This window comes from Zingiber officinale, chromosome 4A (assembly GCF_018446385.1).
Source record: "Zingiber officinale cultivar Zhangliang chromosome 4A, Zo_v1.1, whole genome shotgun sequence".
Taxonomy (NCBI): Eukaryota; Viridiplantae; Streptophyta; class Magnoliopsida; order Zingiberales; family Zingiberaceae; genus Zingiber; species Zingiber officinale.
The window spans coordinates 144763907-144785348 of NC_055992.1; the positions used below are offsets into that span (position 1 = coordinate 144763907).

The 21442-nt window shown below is 33.8% G+C and overlaps 1 long non-coding RNA gene across 3 annotated transcripts; it reads right to left on the bottom strand.

Moving 5' to 3' along the window:
- Positions 1-1648: 1648 nt before the first annotated feature.
- On the bottom strand, positions 1649-17120 carry LOC121971567. 3 transcript variants are annotated; one of them, XR_006109172.1, is made up of 6 exons: positions 16841-17120; positions 16092-16162; positions 7282-7352; positions 7075-7175; positions 6086-6133; positions 1649-1898 (listed from the first exon to the last, which is right to left on the bottom strand). It is a non-coding gene; the product is annotated as an uncharacterized LOC121971567 (long non-coding RNA). The 3 variants fall into 3 exon arrangements; XR_006109171.1 differs by lacking the exon at positions 16092-16162 and having other exon boundaries at positions 1650-1898; positions 16841-17116; XR_006109170.1 differs by lacking the exons at positions 7282-7352; positions 16092-16162 and having other exon boundaries at positions 1651-1898; positions 16841-17103.
- Positions 17121-21442: the final 4322 nt, after the last annotated feature.

Here is a 21442-nt window from a genome sequence, read left to right on the forward strand (position 1 = left end):
CCCACATGAGTTTCAGCACGGATGAGCTTTACTACTTGTTCTTATCAATTGCTTGTGTTGTTTTCAAGTATCAAGTGGTGTACTAGCACTGGAAGCTGCAGCTTGTTTGGTTGATTTTATTTCTGTTTGGCTGGAACTGCAACTTGTTACCAGATTTCGTAGTTCCAAACTGCTGATAGAAAGCTTGTTTCTAGTTACTTACATTGGCCTAAAGCTGTTATCAGGTACATACTTGAATCTGGCAAGAGTATTACTTTGATCCTTCCGTTCTTTGTGTTTTAGTGCTATCCATATAGGTCTCTCAGAGTTGATCTTTTTTTGTTCGGCTTAAACTGTAGCTTGCTCCTAGATTTTGTACTTACAAATAATTGAAAGAAACTTGTTACCAGTTACTGCAGTTGGTCTTCTAGCTGTTGTCAGGTACAAACTTGATTCTGGTAATAATTGTGTTGATGTGTGAGTTTAACACCAGCATTCCTAAATATTTTCACATAGGAAGCATATTTTGTTTCTATTTAAGGTTCAAGTAATCAGATTATACTAGGAATTAATTCAATTTCACAACTCATAAGTACTGTTGTGTCCCCTGCACTGAACTCTCTTCTACAAGTGATGCCTCACCAGCTTCAACAGTGGAAAGTAAGAGCCTAGCCCAGACATAGAGGGAAGATTTTTGGTCATTGGAAAAGTTTACCTGAGGCATTCAGTGTTGTGCACCCACGCCTGAGAGACGATCCTCCAGACGAGCAAGGTTTGTGAAATTCTCAAGGTCTGAGAGATAATCTCAGTTGTAGTTCCACCCAGTTACACAAAAGTCGAAGTTAGGAAGCTATAAGGGCATTGTTTATTATGTTAGTGTATCATGGATTGGTTGTTGTGACTCTCCTGAAGCATGTAGCATAGACCGTGTAGCTTTTTGTGTATTGATGTATGGATTCAGTCTATTTTTTAACCAAACTGGATGGTTAGAGTGTGTGTTTTTATAGTATTTCAGTGACAACTTGCCTATAAAACTAACTCTTATCTAAAAATGTATAAATTAACCAAGATTTCTTTATAGATAAATCATTATTTGTCTCTAGAAATATCATTTACTTTTAAAAAACTTTTCTATTGTCAGCAGCAGTAGTGTGCCAATGGAGGCAAAATTATTATTGTCTTTATAGTTATTGGAGACAATTATGCTTTGTCTCCGCAAGAATTTTCAGTGTGTGTTTCTATAAAAAATCATTGACTCTTAGAGACTATTATTAATTGCCCCTATATATATACTTTTAGAATTAAATTATTAATTCTAAAAATAATTGTTGCAGTTAATTAATTTTAGATGCAAGTTTTTTCAAAATAGTTAGAGACACTTGCATTAGAGGTATATTTTTTTTAAAAAAAAAAAAAACTCAACATGTTCGAGGAAATTCATGAGATTTAGGAGCAAATAAGTATGCCTCTAAATCTAACATTGCGGTGTGCTGTTCACTATTGTTCAAAGAATTTAACATAACTGATTTCATCTAGTAGAATAAAACTTGATTGTTATTGTTTTACCTTGATATTTTGTGTCTTGCAGTATCGACAAAGTTTGCTCACATAAGATGATCAAAATTAGTCTGAATTTCTCATCCTACCATATTAATTTGCACACAGGTATGATAAAAATTGGATGGTGAAACAGTAGTTCTCGTATATTTAATTATATTTTTTAAAAGAATCATAATTTCGTCATAGGCAGCCATTCAAATAATTCAATTAAGAAAATACTCAAGAAACACAAAGTTCAAATTAAGATGCTCACTCCTACAATGCAGCCAAGACTGGTCATCACTTTGTATGGAATTATATTCGTACAGTGCTGCCGGTCATCCAAATTTCTGCTTCCTATCAGCTAGCCGAGACCTCAACTGCATGTAATAGGAATTTCTTGGATCAACATGTAATTGCTAAATAGCTCACAACAATTTAAGAATTCATTCTTGATTTCTCTACTTTGACATTAAGTGGTGGATCATCAAAGAACTCAGTCCACAGAAAGAAATAAACACTTCCAAACAATATCTTTAGGCAGATTTTTGTTGAATTAAATCAGTAATGAAGGCTAACAGATGAAGGAAACACCATACACTAACACCCAAAATCCTGAAAGAATGGTAATGTGTATAATTGAATACTAAGCAAACATGCAGCTTTTTCAAAAAAAAAAAAATGATATCAAACAATCAACTGCTGTCAAACAAATGTGATTGGAAATGTGGCACAAACCAAAATGATTAGGGTTGAGACAAAGGCAAACTTTGTTTAAGTGGGAGGGCAAATCCTTTTGTAGCAACCCTAACTACATACTACTTGAACTAGTGGGAGTACTTTGCTTGGGCGTTGAGGGCCAGCGTATTCGCCTTTTGCCACCATAGTGGGAGTACTTTGCTAATTGGTTCACGCTACATTTGTCCAACAAAAAAAATCAAAACAACTGCCAAATATCATTTAATTGGTCTTGCCTCTCCCTGTCACTAAGCAACTAATTTCATTTGATCGTGGAAATGGAGATCTCCTTGGGTTATAGTACTTGATAAAATATGCCAGCACTGCATTAAAATAAGTTATTGACGAAAAATCAAGGAAAGTTTTGAGTGAACATGTGGACCTTTAAGACAGAAAAGTTTTATATTAATGGTAAGACCAACCATAGTATATAGGCCAAATGTCAGAGTCAAGTAAATAAAATAGAAAAAGTTAGTGCAGAAGAGAAAAGAATGATAAGATCATGTGTAGGGTTACTAAATAAAATAATTATTGTCCTCTAAATGATAAATGAAAGAGAATCAACCAAATTTGGTAGAGGATACAGAAAGAATAGAACACAAATATACATTTTATTGATATGGTCTAGATAAAGTTAGTTATTTGGATACAATAGGTTACGATTAGGGTTTTTATGCTGAGTCTATAAATCCATGTAATGTAGTTATACTTTATAAAATGATGCAATATAATAATTCACTTTCCTAACCACTTGGTATCAGAATTATTGTTAGAGATTTTATCTTGAGTCTATAAATCCATGTAATTATACTTTATGAATAATGCAAGACAATAAATTTTAATGGTACCAAAGCCACTATTTATGGTCAGTTTTTTTCAAGAGTTATTCCATTGAAAGGAAGGATGTCGATTCCCCCTTATCATCTATTCTCCTCTCTCGTTCTCTCATTCCCAACAACTGCACGAAGCCTCCACGCACATCCTATGCCTATGGTTTAAGATAAAATTAGTTATTTGGGAAACAAGTAGAATTTTTATGCAGAGTCTATAAATCTTATGGTTATGCTTTAAATAAAATTACTTGTGGGTAGAATAAGTCATGTTTGGGTGTTTTATGTTAAGTCTACAAATATATGTAATTAAAATTTATATATAATAATTCTCTTATGGTATCAAAGCATCTATTTAAGGTTGGGATTTTTCAAGAGATTCCCTTAAGGAGAAAACCATCTCCTCTCATCCTCTCTCTTTGTCTTGCTCCCAGCCACCACACCAAACCTCTGCTCAAGATTTTCATGGACAACTTGCACACGTGATTTCCAACCTAGTCGCTCTTGCTCATCCTTTGCCTTTTCATCCTAGTCCCAACTTAGATATTGATTTTGTTGGAAGATTTATATAACTAGTTTGCATGTTCCTAGACTCCTTTTTATCATTGGAAGTAGATCTAGTTCCCTTTTGCATAATCATAAAATTGGTTTACAGTTTGTGTTATCTTAATTCTTTAAATCAAGTTGCGTCAAAGTTTCAATCTTTGACTATTATATGGTGTCACTAGCAAATTGAAGATGAAAGGAGGCAGAAGATAAAGAGATAAAGAAAAATACAATAATATTATCTTAATTCATCTTAGACTTGTGTTGTAGCATGCCAAGGGGTATTGAGTGTTGGCATGGCATGATACTTATCAACATTAATTAACACAATGACATGGAGATGTTGCTTATGCCGAGTAGTATCAAGTTTGGGTAATTTATCGAAACGATACATTTCGATGGTGCCACCTGACACATTACGAGATTTCAAACCTTGCTTAAACTATCAACCACATTTTGTTCTACTTTATATGGATATTTGTCTCTTTTCCTTCTTCTATAACGTCAGCTAGCCTTCATTCTAATTTTTTGTGAGCTTCATGTGTATATCTAGTAAAGACTTAAATAGTGTGATCATCTTGTAGAAGTCTAGCAAACAAGCTATGTGTTGCCTAAAGCCAACATAGATCTAAAAAAGAAGATATCTTTTTCTCATCTTGTTCAAGTATAAAAAAGGGTAGAATTGTGGTTTTTATTTACTCGAGTGCTTTCACTTCGCTCACTTGATGGGTTATTTCCAGATATCTCTATATATCTTTTTCTCTTTCTCCTCTCTTTATCAGTGTATCATAACATTTAAAATCTCAAGTCATGTCATAATTTGTCTTTAATCGGAACGATAAAAGGATAAAGTTTCAATACTGAATTATATTGTGCTGGAACAATTTCAGTACTTGTTTACTTTATATATAAGAATATATCAATTAAAGAAATGTTCATTGTCATTAATATTTGAGAATAATGAGTTATAAATTATTACAAGGATCTCAATCACTTTGTTGATTCCTTTGTTTATAGAATTATCAACATCAAGTGTATACATTATACCTTTTATTATCTATCTTATTGTATCTATGAACAAATTATAATTTTTTAATGTTGTTTTTTATTTATTTTCCTTTTTAGATGAAAATTGATAACCATTTGTACTTGTTTATATTGTAGGAAGTAGGAACTTACTATATAACAAAATAATTAGCTTAGTTGTGCATAAAATGTTATCCTGCATTCAAAAACTAGACGAGTCAAATTTAATTCATGTAAAATAATATTTGTATTAACAAAAAAAAATATTTTTGCAAATTGAGAATCAAACTCTCTTATTGCAATCTTTTTCATCCAAAATTAAAAAAAAAATTCCCTTTTCTTTTTAAAATTTATGAAAAAAATATAATATCAATTGTTCTACTGAACATTATTATCTATTCATCTAATTGTGATTGCCATTCAACAAGATACAAATATTTAAATTTATTTAATTTTTCTCATCATTTTTATATCAAAATAAAAATAAAAATAAACTGATAGAACTATAATATGTTGGCTAAAGCAACAATGCGATCTTAGATATAAATTAACTGCCTAAAAGTTTTAGCTTCTAAGAAAAAAACGGAGAATAATTAAATTTGATCCAAAACTTAAACATAAATAACTTCAAAATGTAAAAAAAATAAATATCTCAGAGCACAATTATAATATTTACATTTATTGTTTGTAATATATAATCTGTGTGTTGAAAACATAGCATCCGTTTGATTTCATTTAGCATAACCTACGATTGGGGATACCAAAATAAAGATACATTAAAAATTTAGATTCCAGTATGAGCCAATCAAAGCCATCAAAATTGAGCATCTATAAAAAAAAAACCACTAAACTTTTTCTTCACTACAAGAACTATGACTACATTATCCATTATGAAATATTGTACTTCAATGTTTTCCCTTTTCTAATTTCTACAAATGTAAGAGGGATAAAAGGCCATAGAAAATCCTATATACCATACTAAATAAAGATTTAGAAGACATGGAAATCTCTACTAGATATTTTTACATAAGGTTCAATGTGAGGCAAATCCATATCACTTACTCTAAATAGTTAAGACTCATGGCTAAATTCTGTTATTGTATTGATGATTTCTGTCCTTTTTCAAGCAAAGTTTAACCCAATCGTTCATGAATGAACAGATTTTTTTAATTTTATTTTTCCGGCACCTTATCTATATATATTCAATATATTATACAGCAAGTACTATTTACAGCATATGTAACCATATCAATATCAATAAAGGCTGCTTGTTTTTATTGAAATATCAACACAATGCCCTATAGTAAAAGCACCGCACTCTCCATCACCACTATCTAAACTAACCTATTAACAGGATTCTCATATTTAAAAATAAATGTAAAAAGGTTGGTCAAGATAACTACAGATGAAGGGAGGAGCTTAAATACCGTCTCTACGAATTTGAGGTGTTTCATGACTTCTTCTGTTGGCAGTTCCTACAGTCACATTGAAAGTCACATTCATTCACACATGCATCATAAAAAGGTTGAAACCAGTGCAACTAAATGTTATAAAGCTGATACAGAAATTTGAACAAAAGCCGATTCCACATAGCACCAGTAGAATGACAAGCATGAAACAATAAAAGAAAAAATGTATAGGATCATGCATCAATAACTTACAAGTGGCATCCTCCTCATATTGCATGAAATGCATAGTTAGTACACAAACACGATTTTAATCGTGATGAAGGACTTGTGACACAACGCTAAGTTGGCGTCTCAAATTACACAGATAAATAGGGATGAAATTGACAAAGCAAAGAATAACTATCTTACACACACATTCATATATAAACTAGCACATAGAGATTGAAAGTGGAGTATTTTACTAATCAAATACTGAAAAGATACATAGAGACACAATAGTTTTATAAGGTCATTCATCAATAACTTATAAGTCACATCCTGCCCATATAGCACCAGAATGCATAGCTAGTACACCAAAAACGATTTTAATCGTGATGAAGAACTTGTTATGCAACACTAAATAGATGCCTCAAATTACAAAGACAAATAAGGACGAAATTGACAAAGCAAAGAATAACCTCTCTCTCTCTCTCTCTCTCTCTCTCTCTCTCTCTCTCTGAGACACACACACATATATAAACTACCACACAGAGATTGAAAGTGAAGTATTTTACTAATCAAATACAGAAAAGATACATAGAGACAATAATTTTATAGACACAGTAATAACTAAACAAAGAAAGAAATGCCACTGATTGGGGAAATAATAATCTCAGTAAACTTTTACTAAATTAAAAGATTCCCATTACAGTAGAATCAAATTAAAAATACTCCAACAAAATTTCCACATTATAAACTACATGGTTTTACCTTATATATCCACAACACCATAAAGTTAAATGGCTTACCTTATATAGATACAGAAATATACCAGTTGAATTAGGTAGCTCTTGAAGACTATTTTTCCAAGATCAACTTTGTAAATGGTTTTACACAGCCATTGAAGATTCTGAAGAAAAACATATCATCACAAACACTAACAAAATAGAAAAACCTTGACACATAATGCTAGAGTCAGAAATTAGCTAATAATTAACATGCATTGGAAAGATTACCATGTATAGTGCATAACAATATCAAGTCTTCGACTTATAATGTGCTATTTGGTCACAACAAATTCATCACTCTCACCCATGCAAAAGAAATAACAAAAATTAGCTGGTTTAATTATTGTGGACATTAGGTAAAATCTCAAACTTGGTAAGTTGGCAGGCATAAACTTAAAGAACGTATAATATTTGTTTTAATGTGATTCAATTTGCACTAGTTAAAATTTTTAATGAAATTCACTGAGTTAACAACAAACTTATTGTAAATATCTTTAAGATCATTGTACTAGAGAAATATAGATCAACTATTAATTTCTTCCTTTTGGAACTTGGATTTATCTACTTAAAGCTTAATTTTTTGACATGCCTCTTTCAGTGGTGGATCTAGGACCCAAGGGTCAATGGGTGCAAAACTATTACTCTAGAAAATAATGGTCATCTAAATATTAAACTAGAATTACATCATATCTTTTTTCTTTCTACTGCACTATCTGTTTACTGCACTATCTTTTTTCTTTTTACCTACATTATATAATATAAAATTTTAGAGTTAGATAGGTGTAAATTCATATATTAGGAAAACTTCTTGGTCGATCATGTTTTTTGAGATTATAAATGAATATTTTTAAAAACATTTTACAAATTAAACTTTTTAAATGAAATGCAATAATAATGAAATATTGAATTATCAAATCATTCTAGCAAATTATAGAACTATAAAAAAGTTAAATGAAATAATCAACCAATCTTTGAAAAGTTCACAAAAAATTATGGAGAACAATCATAATAAAAAAATTTAACTCACTGAGAAAGAAAATTTAAAACAAAGAAATATGGAAATAGCATTTAACTAGGCTAATAAAATTATAAGTAAAAGATATTTTTTTTCTTTTAAATACATGGTTAATTAGATGCATGGATTCAATATCATGTCATGTTCGGAATGGTGTCACAAATAATGCTGTGACCTCGGACGTCCTCCGGAGGTCATGGCTGCCTCCGATTTTTTTTAAATAAATTTATGTATGTATTTATTTTCATTTCTATTTTAAAATTTTTTATTTTAAAAAAGTATATTTATTTATTATTTTTCATTTCTAACTGTTAACTTAAACTCCTTTTTTTTGTCTTTTGATTTTTTTTCTCATTAATCCGTTAATTTTTTCCTTCTTTATTTTTTTCCCTCCTGCATCCATCCACAAGGATAAACAGAGAGGTACAAAAACCTCTTTAGCTCTTTAACAATGGTTGATTTTTTTCATAAATCTATTTATAAAAAAAAAATCCCTCTTAAATGATGATTAATCTTTTCTCTTTATTTATCCATAAGGTAAATCAAAAAAAAAATAAACCTCTTTACGATGGTGGTAACAAATTGTTAGAAATAAATAAATAATATAATATAATATAATTTTCTAACCTTATAAAATATGCTACTATAAATTAAATTATTAGTTCAATTCATTCATAAAACATTACTTTGTATTTAACACTAGCTAGGAACCTAACACACTCTCCAACCTTTTTCATCTAAGTTTGGAATTGGGTTTGGCGATTTTACTGTCAATTAAATTATTATATATAAAAATTAAGTTTAATTTTAAATTGATCAAAATAAATCCAAATTCAATTCAATTTAAATCTATTTGATCATGTCATGTCTATTTGATGGGTTTTAACTAATCCTAAATTAATTTTTACTCAATAAACATAAAAAATTTTATGAGATAATATCAAAGTTTAAACTCAACTTTCAACATCTCAAAATATAACTCAATAGTAAATATTTATAATGATCACATATTAATAAAAAAAATAATCAATATATTTATATCTAATGAAGTGCAAAATCATATCGACACAGCATGATATGATACCGAAACTAGGGGTGTAAACGAATCGAATCGAGCCGAATATGTAGAAAAATTTAAGGCTCGAATTCGGGTCGAAATAGGTATATTCGAATTCAAGCTCGATTCGAAGCTCGAAAAATTCAAAATGTTTAGTTTGAGTTCGGTTCGAATTAGGGCTCGGGTTCGAGTTCGGCTCGAAATATTCGAACATGTTCGCGAACTATTCGAATTATTGCTCGAAAATAAGTTCGAAAGGCTCGAAATTTATTTATTTAATATATATTTAACTTATATTAATAAATATTAAGGCTCGCGAGCGGCTCGAACAATATAATTTGGGCTCGAGTTTGGCTCGAAAAAAAGTTCGAACATGTTTGAGTTCGGCTCGAATTCGATAAATTCGAATACGAATCAAATATTTTTTGAGCCAGCTCGAAAAGCTCGCGAGCCGGCTCGAAAAGCTCGCGAGCCGACTCGATTCGTTTGCAGCCCTAACCGAAACTATATCATTCCAATTATAAATGGAAATTTTGGCATGGCTCAAAATTTTAAACTTTGATTAGATGTGATGTATATAAATATCATTGTGTAGACAAATTAACTAATAAATATTTAAAAAGAAAGGGAGTTTTGGCACAACGATAAAGTTGCTATCATGTGACCTTGAGGTCATGGGTTCGAGTCGCAAAATGCAAGCTAAGACTACGTACAATATACTCAATAGTAAGTATCTATGATAATCAAATCATAAGAAAAATAATAATTAATATATTTATATCTAATGAAGTATCAAAATCATATCGGCACGACACAATATGGTACTATGTTGGATGCTTAGAATTGGTCAGATTAGTCCTCCAAGGTGTAGAATGTTATTGGCTCTCCATTCTTCCCATACTGAGTGGGGTGATTGATAAAACCTATGGAATTTGTCGGACTTTCGTTTGGTCTTCCATACACCCATCAATCTCTTGGGGCTAAGATGTGCCTCTCGAAGCCAGAGAGAGGTTATGTACTTCGGGATTTACAAGCATGGAATAATGCCTTATTATGCAAGACACTATGGAATATACAATGCAAGACAGATTCATTATGGGTGCAGTGGTCCATCATCACTACGTTAAAAGAACGAATTTCTAGCAATGGCATTTGAAAGCCTCGGATTCTCCCTTGGCTAAGCGACTTGTTGATATTCGAGATCAGTTGGTTCAGGGGCTGAACAGACAAGGAACAACAAACATAAAGTTGTTGGAATGTTTTGCTGTACAGAAAAATGGGACAGCCAATGCATGTGAGTTCGTCCGGCCAAAGGGACCAGCGCTAACTTGGGCATCACTGATTTGGAAACCAGGAATATTGCCCAAACATCATTTTTTTTTGTTTGGCTACTTGCTCATGAGAAGCTATGCATATGAGTCTTACAAGAGTTGTGCATTATGTCGGCAAGTGGACGAAACAAATGCACACATTTTATTTGAGTACTCCATTATCCGAGCTAACAAGGTAAGAAGATGGCTTAACATTCAATATGAGGCCCGAATGATTGGAAGATTGATGCAGATTTTCCAGCAGCATTATAGAGGCAACCAGCGCATTATGAAGGCGCGATACCTAGCGATTTCATGCATGATTTATCTTTTGCGGGAATGTCGCAATAGATGTCATTTTGAGAATGATATACCTGATATTGATAGGATCAATGTTTGAAGTGTCGAGTCGTACCACCCAAAACTGTCAAAATTTACCGTTCCAGTGCGGAAGCGAAACCGGCACCACATGCTAATAAATTTCGCGTGCATCATCTGCGCGCGATAGACGATCATGGGATGCCTCTGTGTCGTCGAAAGTGTTCGGCGAAGCTTCCGACACCACCAGAAGCAACCCACGACGCTACCAGAAGCGACCCGCGACGCTTTCAGCGCTACCAGAAGCGACCCGCGACGCTTCCAGCGCTGCCAGAAGCGACCCGCGACGATTTCGACGGCGTTGGAAGTGTCACGGGGCGCCTCCGCCGCGTCATAGGTTGCCTCTGATGGCGCCGGAAGAGTCGCACGACCTCCGCTGCCACCCGAAGCATGGCGCAATGCCTCCGCTAGCACCGAAAGCATCACGCGGTGCCTCCACGGTGCCGGAAGCGTCGCAGGACACTCCACCGCCTCGCGCCGATCGCGCGATGGTGCGATTGTGCATACTGTTTATGAAGAGAAAAAAAGATTTAATTAATTTAAACAATTCCCAACTAAGGTGATATTTCGAATAGGCTTTCATAAACCCTAATTAAATTATCCCTATAAAATATATAAAAAATATATTTAAAATTTTTAAAAAATATATTAATTGATAGTATAAAAAAATTCTTTTTTTACTATTTTAAATTTTATTTAAAAATTCTAAAAAAATTCTAATAAATCATATTTATATTCTAATAATTTATTATTAATATTATTTTATATTTTTTTACTATTTAATTTATATTTTGATATTTTTTACTATTTTAAATATATATTATTTAAACTAACAATTAATTTATATAATTATGAAATATCAATTTTAATTCAAGTTATTAATAATCTTTAAAGAAAATTATATTTAATTATTTTTTCTAACCATGCTAAGTTGTTCAAATAACTTATACAAAATCAATTTACAATTTTTTAAAATTATACACAATAAATATATTTATCTAAAAATTGCTATAAAAGGTAGCCTGGTGCACGAAGCTCCTGCCATGCGGGGTCCCGGGGAAGGATCCATTATATACAACCTTATCCTGTTTTTTGCAAGAGACTGTTTCTAGGATTCGAACTCGTGACCTTTAGGTCACAAAGCAACAACTTTACCATTGCACCAAGACTCCCCTTCCTATCTAACAATTACTATATATAAATAAAAAAAATACTGAAATTGTATCAACAAGGCACAATACGATACTGAAACTGTATCGTTCCAGTCTGAAACCAAAACTTCGACACGGGTCGAGCTTTTAAACCTTGGATAGGATGTTCCACAAACTACAGACGCATGTCTACCGGTTTGTGGATCTTAATTGATTGTGTTAGAGTGTATACTGAAAGCCTAAGCTTTTGTAAACATTTATTATGAATAAAGAATCACATTTGGTCAAATTATCTACATTTGTTTGTAGTTGTTCAATTAATTTATATTGTAGATAACATAGTATGTGGTGTCACATACAGAAGATAATGTTATCAGTACCTTATAAATTATAAACAGTAGCTCACGACCAAAATGGAAAGGAACAAACCATTGGAAGGTCGTAGTGTAATTAGGAATTAGTTTATCTTAACTAAATAATTACACTAGTACACTTAGAGTGTATTGAGTAGGACTATTAGAGGTCGTTTCTTTTATACTGACTTTATAAAGAAACAAAGACCTCAGTTATTATGGAAGTGTGTGCTCTTAATCCTAATATAATAACAAGCACATATATTTGATATTTATTTCTTTAATTTATCAATGGGTGAGATTTAATTCGATAAATCAATAAGCCCGATAAGTTGGGAAATGATATCACTTATAGTGTGTGTTGTTGATTATAGAAGGAAACTGTGTCCTAGTATCTAGGTTGATAATGTCCCCAAGATGAGCTCATAAGGATTGTCATGTTAAAACCTGCAGGTGGACTTAGTCCAACATGACGATAAGGTTGAGTGGTACTATTCTTGGATTAAGATATTAATTAAATGAGTTGTCAGTAACTCACTTAATTAGTGGACATTCGACATCTTAAACACAGGGAGACTAACACACTCATAATAAGGAGCCCAAAAATGTAATTTGGGATTGGTGCGGTAGTTCAATAATAGTTCTCTAGTGGAATGAATTATTATTGATAAAATTAAGTTGTGTGTTCGGGGCGAACACGGGATGCTTAATTTTATCGGGAGACCAAAACCAATTCCTCCTCTCGGTCTCTATCGTAGCCTCTTATTTATAGAGTACTATACCTACCTATATCCACTTTCGTACCCATGATGTAGGGGTCGGCCAAGCTAGCTTGTGGTTCAAGCTAGGGTGGCCGGCCCTAGCTTGAACCCAAGCTTAGGTGGCCGACCCCCATTAAATTTAAAAGAATTTTAATTTTAAATTTTTTCTTATGTGAAAGATATAATTTATTGGAGAGATTAAAAATTAAAATATCTCTTTTAAAAAGATCTACAAAAGATTAAAGAAAGATATTAAATCCTTTTCCTTATTTGTAGATTGGAAAGATATTTTATTTTTCTTCTTTATAAATTATTCACATGTTGAAAAATTAAAATTATAGAAATTTCTTTTTAATCAACCATGAAGGGATTTTAAAGGGAAATTTTATTTTTTAAAATTTCCGAAGACAAATAAGGAATTTTTAATTGTTGATTGAAAATTGTCTTGTTTGCTCTCCATGAGGTGGTCGGCCATGATAAATTGACTAGGAAATTTTATTTAATTTTTCTTAATTAATTGTTGTCAAGGAAAGTTAAGGAAATTTTATTGTAATTAAATTTCCTTATTTTCCAAAGCTAAGGAATATAAAAGAGGGGGTTGGGGTGCCTTCATGAGACACAACCTCTATTATTCTTCTCCCTCTTTTCTTCCTTGGTGTGGCCGGCCATCCTCTCTCCCTCTCTTCCTCTTTGTGGTGGCCGAAACTCTTCCTTGCTTGGAGTTTTTTTTTGTGGCCGGATACTACTTGGAGAAGAAGAAGAAGAAGGAGAGAAAGCTTGTATCCCTTGGAGCATAATTGGTGGAAAAAGTTCTTCATCCTTGGATTTTGGTGCTTGGCCGAAACTTGAAGGAAGAAGAAGAAGGTGCTAGGCGGTCCTCATCTTGGAAGATCGTTGCCCACACAACGTCCGAGGTTAGAAGAGGAATACGGTAGAAGATAAAGAGGTCTTTCTAAAAGGTATAACTAGTATTTTTCCTTTCCGCATCATACTAGTTATTTTTGGAAATAATACCAAATACAAGAGGCATACGATTTTAGTATTTCGAATTTATTTTCGATGTTGTGTTCTTTGTTTTTCTTTTCCTTGTGATTTGATTGTTCTTTTCGGTTGACCTAAAGTTATTTAAGGAAATTAAATATTAACTTTCCTTAAAAGGCTTTGTCTAGTCGGTAGTGATTGCTCCCATATCCAAGAAGGTCATGTGCCTCGCCACGTCAAAACTGGAAGCCAATTTTGGAAATTAATATTTAATAGAATTAATAACCTAGGTGATTTGGATCGAAAGTGTTAAGTTCCGCAGGAGATCCAAGTCTAAACCTAAAAGAACAAATAGATTAAACTTTGGATCAAACGTGTTAAGTTCCGCAGGCGATCCAAGTTTAATTTAAAAGAACACATGGTAGCTAGGAAAAGGTTCAGACCTTTGTACAAAATTTTTGTACAGTGGAACCATTAAATTTTCCAAGTAGCAACCAACAGATTATATGTCTTATTGTATGTTAGTTTGACACCTATATATATTTACCTTTCCAAAAAAAAAAAGTGATCCGACCCTCCCCGGGACCACGCACTGGTGAGAGCTTCGTACACCGGGTTACCTTTTAGAAATATTTAAAAACTATGGTATTAATAACTACACTTATTAAAACTTAAACCACTAGTACCTTTTAAATCCACATATGCACCAACAAGTACAACAATAAATATTGAACAATGGCTTCAATCATATAAATAGTTTATTGCAGTGCAACTATTAGAAGACCTTATTTTCTTGATTTCATTGGCTACAATTGCACCCCACTTAGGTATATGTAGATCTACTGTGCCACTTTAGTGAACACCACAAGTCCAGACTACACAATTAACTATGGTTGTTACTGACACTAGTATTTGATTGAATCAACTGGGTTCTGGATTAAAACTAATCAGATTAGTCTCCATTTCAGATTTCCTTTCAGGCATTCGATCAAGTTTTCACTATTCAATGATAAAGTGTAGTTCGATTTTGGAATTTGTTGAGGAAAGTTGACTAGACAGACGGTACTTTAACCAATTGTTATCTATTTTTTATAATTTAAAACTCCTGAGAATTTTCAGAATTAAACTGAAGTTGGATACAATTTTAGGTAGACAAAAGAATGCAAACCTTTCCTCTTTTTTTTTTTTTTTTTGATAACCCAAGTGTCCGGATTTGACCCGAGTTTGCCTACCAATTAAATCTAGAGATCGGCTTATACACATTCGGAAGTTGACCTCTAGAATATTCGTCTCATTTAGAATTTGAACTCTGATCCTCTTATTATTCCTCTGAGGGTTTTACCACTGCATCACACACGTGGGAGCGAATGTAAACCTTTCTTAAACCTATGCATGATGGAGGAGTTATTAAAGTAGATAATGTTTTAAAAAGACACCTCAGTAGACACATATGTGAACATCTAGGCATATATAGTAAGGCACTGCATCGCATATGGCATATGCAGTCTCACATGTGGTAGGCTTCAATATGCAAGACATCTTTGATGCTACATATGTAGCCCACATACCAAAATCTAGTTCATTCAAACTAGTTTGGGATGAACCATACCAAATAGAAACCTTAGTTATAGGGGTTTTATGATGTTAATAATAAAAACATTTTTATGATGTCATTCATTCACATCAAAATATTAGTATTTTTGATTGCAGAACACTTATAAGCTAAGGTTTCAGTGTGGTAACCATGTTTAAACATCTTTATCGATATAACTTCTAGTACTTTCCAACTAACAACCAAAAAATGTGCCTGCAATCAGCAAATGCAGCAAGTAAACCATATACTACCTACATGTGCTATGCTTTTTGAAACATTTAAAGTAGCACATACTCAATGGTTTCGCATTACAATGTAGGCAAATTGACATTGCAATGTAGGAAAAAATTCCCCCAGATTTTTTACTCATTAATAAAGAAAGGACAATTTACACAATAATTAACAAATTACTACATCTAGCCTGTTAAACAAATTTACCTATGCTATTAGGATAGAATTGGAACATTATGGAAGAACAGCAGTTAATTGCAACAGAAGTAGGTCAGAGACTGCAAAAAATGTTTGTGTTGTTACTAATAATCAACCTTTCAAATTTAAACAAAATTTAAGAGAAGCAACAGGAAATACATAAAGATGCCTAACCCAGACTACTTTTACTTAACAATTGCATAGCTCAAAGTCAAAACCAACAATCCATGTTTTATATCATCTAATCAGCTTCAGATTTCAAAGATATTAACGCATCTAGCTAATCATTTCATGTATAAGTTTAGAGTATGGTTTGCTTATTCAATAAGGATATATAAACCTTTCATGCATGCATTCATCATGTGGGAATATAAATGGTTGAAGTGGTACGTATTATGCAGATAAGCTGTAAATTCAACTGTCCTGATTAAATACAAGAGAGAGAAAAAATAGCCCTAAAGGGTGATAGAAAACCATTACATATCACATAAGTCATTAACAATCAATCTGTACTTATTTTATCACGTGGGTATAATCAGTTAGCTACAAAGATCAAGATATCATGGTTGTTGATCTACGATAGCAGATGCTTTACCCAGAAGTGAATCTTTTTATTGCTTAGGAGTGAACAAGAAACCTAGTTAATTTTATCCTGAACCTTTTTATATGGCCAAGATTGATTCACAAAAACTTATACTCAAGAACACAACATGAAGTGATGCGAGGAAAATGAACAGAAGAGCCGCGTAGTTGCTTACCACGGATGGTTGGAACAGGATTGGAGAAAGGCGTCAGAACGAAAAGATCAAGAGAAATGAGGGAGAGTCTACTGAAATGTTCACAAATGATGAGGATGCTGCGCGGCTCGATTGGGATCAGGAACGGAGGAGGTGGAAGCGAAGGGACGGAGGCGGCAACTGGCGAGGCGCCGGCCAGCGAAAAGGGTCTACTGAATTGAGCCGGGTCTCGGCCTGGGCCTGTACGAATTGGGCCCTTCGGCGAGCTGGGCACTGCTTGGATCTTGATCTGTATGGTGCACGTGGGTCAATGCCCACGACAAAGCAGGCGGAGTTATTTCAAAATATATAAATAATAATAATAATAATAATAATATATTTTTTTACCGAACCAAGTGGATACTCAATCATATTCTATAATTTTTAAACTATCAAACCACGTACCCACTTTCTATTTTACCTTCATCCTCAAATTAATTTGATTGAATTTTTTTTTCTAATCAACTAATTTTTTTCAGTCGAATCGATTCTTTTCTGTGTATTCAAAAAATCTATTAGTTAGTTTTGGTCAAACCAACTGATGGATATAGAAAACTCAAAATGATATGAAATCGATTTTTATGTGTTCATCTAATTCTCTTGTTTATAAAAATACTATCAAACATCAATTTGACCCAATATATTAAAAGTAATGATTTTTTAAATACAAATTAATTTTCAGACACATTCATGTTCAAAAGTTCACTGCTCTTAATATATTTGATCAAATTAATATTTGATAGTCTTTTATAATCAAGAGAACTAAACAAACACATAGGAACTGGTTTTATGTCACTCCAAGATCTTTAAGTCCATTAGCCAATTTTGGCCAAAATCGGTTGATAGACTTAGAGACCTCGAAATTACATAAAACTAGTTCCTATGTGTTCGTCTAATTCTCCTGATTATAAAAATGCTATCAAATATCAATTTGACGTAATATATTGAGAGCAATGATTTTTTTGAAACTATGGCCGAATGAACTTAAATAAAATCAATTTAGGTTTATTCGGCCAAAATAGATTGATAGACATAGAGAACTCGAAATAAAGTAAAATTAAATTCTATCAGTTCTTATGATTATATTCATGCTCTCAAATATGAATTTGACCCAATATATATGAATATGTCCGAAAAACTAATTCATGTTCAAAAAATCACTACTTTTAATATATTGAGTTAAATTGATATTTGATAGCAGTTTACAATTAGGAAAACTAGATGAACACATAGAAATGGGTATCATGTCATTTCGATGTCTCTAGGCCTATCAGCTAATTTTGGTCGAAAATGGATCTAGGGCGCCTTTGTTACTGTTAGCCGGTGTGGCTCGAAGACTCCTCCAAAAGGATCTAGGGGTGCCTCCACTGGGACACTCCGAGAGCTAGAGGGGGAGGGGGTGCATAGCTCACTCGCTTCGTCGATGATGATCTTTTATAGCTGAAATACTCAAAGCAAACTCCTTAATGCTAACATAAAGATTTACTTGGTATCCACCTCAAGAAGAGGTGACTAATCTAAGGATCTATACCCGATCACACACTCCACTATAAAAACACTCATTCTCAGAATAATTCGGAGATGGAGAAACCTCGTACAAGCTCACATACAATAAGAAGAAAAGGAAAAGCTAATACAAATGAAATCTTACAAGATTTACAATAATAAACTCTAGCTTGCTCACTTCTTGTTTGGAAGCATCTCTTGATACTTGAAAATGTAGCAACACTTTACTCTAAGAACCTTCAAGAAACGACAATGAGTGTTGGAGAAGAATTGGTGAAGAGTTGTTGCATTTGCAACTTGTCGTCACCTTTATATTTCACGATCTAGGGCTTACTCCCAATCGATTGCCACGTTAGATCCAGGCAATCCCAACTGTCTAAAGCTCACGTCCTGTGCAACGGTCATATCATAATCGATCGACTGATTGATTAGGGAAGCTGGATCGATCAACTAATCAATCCAAATCTGTGCTCTTGCAAAAGACCCCGATTTCGATTGACCAATCGATTCTGGCTGCCTCGTGTCATTGCAAGAAAACTAGCTCCAATCGATCAGCTGGTCGATTGGAGTAGCCCAATCGATCAACTGATTGATTGGAATGTCTTCTGTGCTCACGCGATTTCCTTTCAATCGATCACCTGATCGATTGAGCTCTTCACATCAAAAGCACTGCCTAATCGATCAACTTTGCATAGCTCTCAATCGATCAGCTGATCGATTGAGTAACCCTAACTTACTGTACTCAAGTCTAGGGTTCTCACACCTAACATCCGATCAACTGTGACCTGGTGGGACTTCCTCGTGTCTAGCATCTAGTTAACCTTGATCTACTGGGACTTCATCATCAAGTGTTTGGTCAATCTTTTTGTTGGTGCTACTCGGAATTTCGTTCTGTTTTCCCTGTACAAAAATTTGTATAAGCACATAACTTTTCCTAGCAACCCATGTGCTTTTCAGAAGTTAAACTTGTATTGCAAATGAAACTTAACATTATTAATCCAAGTTCAACCCATGTGTTCATCAGAAGTTAAACCATATTACAGAAGTTGATTAAATATCTATTTCAAGGATTACCTTCCAGGTTGTTGGCGAGGCACTCGACCTTCTTGGGTATGGGATCATCCACCACTTGCTAGTCAAAGTTTTTCAAAGAAATTGAATATTTAAACTCCTTACAGTAAACCCTAGGTTAAACTACAGAGACCTCAATCAAAACACAAGATCGCTAGCCTCTTGTGTTGGTACTTCAGGATCAATACAAAGGAAAAATAAACTAGTACACAGCGGAAACAATTAACTAGTTATACCTTTCTTTGTAGCTTAAAGACCTCTTGATCTTCTGCTGTATTCCTCTCTGTTGGTGCAGCGGAGCCCGACAAGAGGGGGTGAATTGCCTGAAAACAAAAGTATACCCTCCTCGGAATTTTCAACTCAAAATAAAAGTAACTATAATAAGAATAAAACAAAAAGGAAACAGAAATAAATCAGAGACTCAGGAGTTAACCTGGTTACAACCAAGAAGGTTGTTAATCTAGGGCGATGAAAAGCGCGCACTAAGAAAGTTTCCTTTACTGTAGGCGGAGAAGTCTTTTTACACACTGAGAAAGATCACAAGCTGTTAGGAATTGATTACAGAGTTAAATACAGAGTTGATACCTAATTCATAGCTCTAGGGGCCTTTATATAGCCTCTGGAAAATCTATCTCAAAGGTCTAAAGCGCCTCCAATAGAGGTCCAAGGTGCCTCGAACGAGTGTGTAGATAAAACTTTATCTGAAAACTAAATGACCAGTTTGGCCAGGTCTGAGGCGGCTTTAACTGGCATTGAAGGCGCCTTCAAGGTGAAGGCGCCTTCAATGCTTGATGAAGGTGCCTCCATCAGTGCAGTGACTCCAGCTGCTCTTTTTCTTTTGCTTCCGAAGCTCCGTTCTTTTGGGTGATTCCGGCCAATCGGAATAGGGCTCACCCGAATCTAATTCTCGGCCTTCTCCTCGAGTAGGCTTCCGTCCCGGCTTAACATCCCTCGAACGTCGTGCACATTTTTTTCACTCACCGGTGTACTCTTCCGCAGCTCTCTCGTCCTTCGGACGCACCGAGCCCGTCGACTCCCTTCCCGTGTAATCCTTCTCACTAGCTGCGTCTTCCGCTCGACTTCTTGTGCTCCTAAACTCCTGCACACTTAGACACAGGGATCAAACACAAAGCAAGACCTAACCAACTTGGTTGATCACATCAAAACACCCACGGGGTCCAACAATCTCCCCCTTTTTGACGTGCATCAACCCAAGTTCAAGTTAGGGTAAAAGTAGACAAATAGTAATTTTTTAAAAAAATTACTAAACTAACATGTTAAGCATAAGTTTGCAATAAATAAAATTGTAACTACTTAATTAAGAGTTAACCAGAATTTTTCATAAAAATTTCTAAGCAAAAAAGAATTTTTAGAGTCGTAAAAAAAATTTCAGTGCATTTCAATCGATTCATCGATCGATTGAGTCGTGTGTTCCCGCACAAAATCGTCTTGAATTAATCATTCAATCGATTCAATCTATCTCAATCGATCGGATGATCGATTGGGGCTAGGGGTGAGCATTCGGTCAAAACCGAACCGACCGAACCGAATAAACCGAAAACTGAATAAACCGAATTTCTTTTCAACCAACCGAACCGACCGAATTTCCCTATGAAACCGAACCGACCGAACCGATAAAATATCGGTTAATTCGGTTTTCGACCGAATTGACCGAATTAACCGAATTTTAAAACTCTATTCGGTTTTTCCTTTAAAAATAAAGATTTTATTTAATTAATTATATTTTAAAATAAAAATTAATTAAAATAATATTCTTATTCGGTTTATTCGGTTTAACCGAATTACAAAATTCAAAACCGAAACCGAACCGAATTAATCAAAAACCGAACCGAACTTTTAAAAAAAAATCGAAAACCGAATTAACCGAACCAAATTTCTAAATTCGGTTGGTTCGGTTCGGTTAATTCGGTTTTTCCGAATTTTTGCTCACCCCTAATTGGGGCATTCCCTTCGTGAACAGAATGATTTGGAGTCGGGTCACTTACT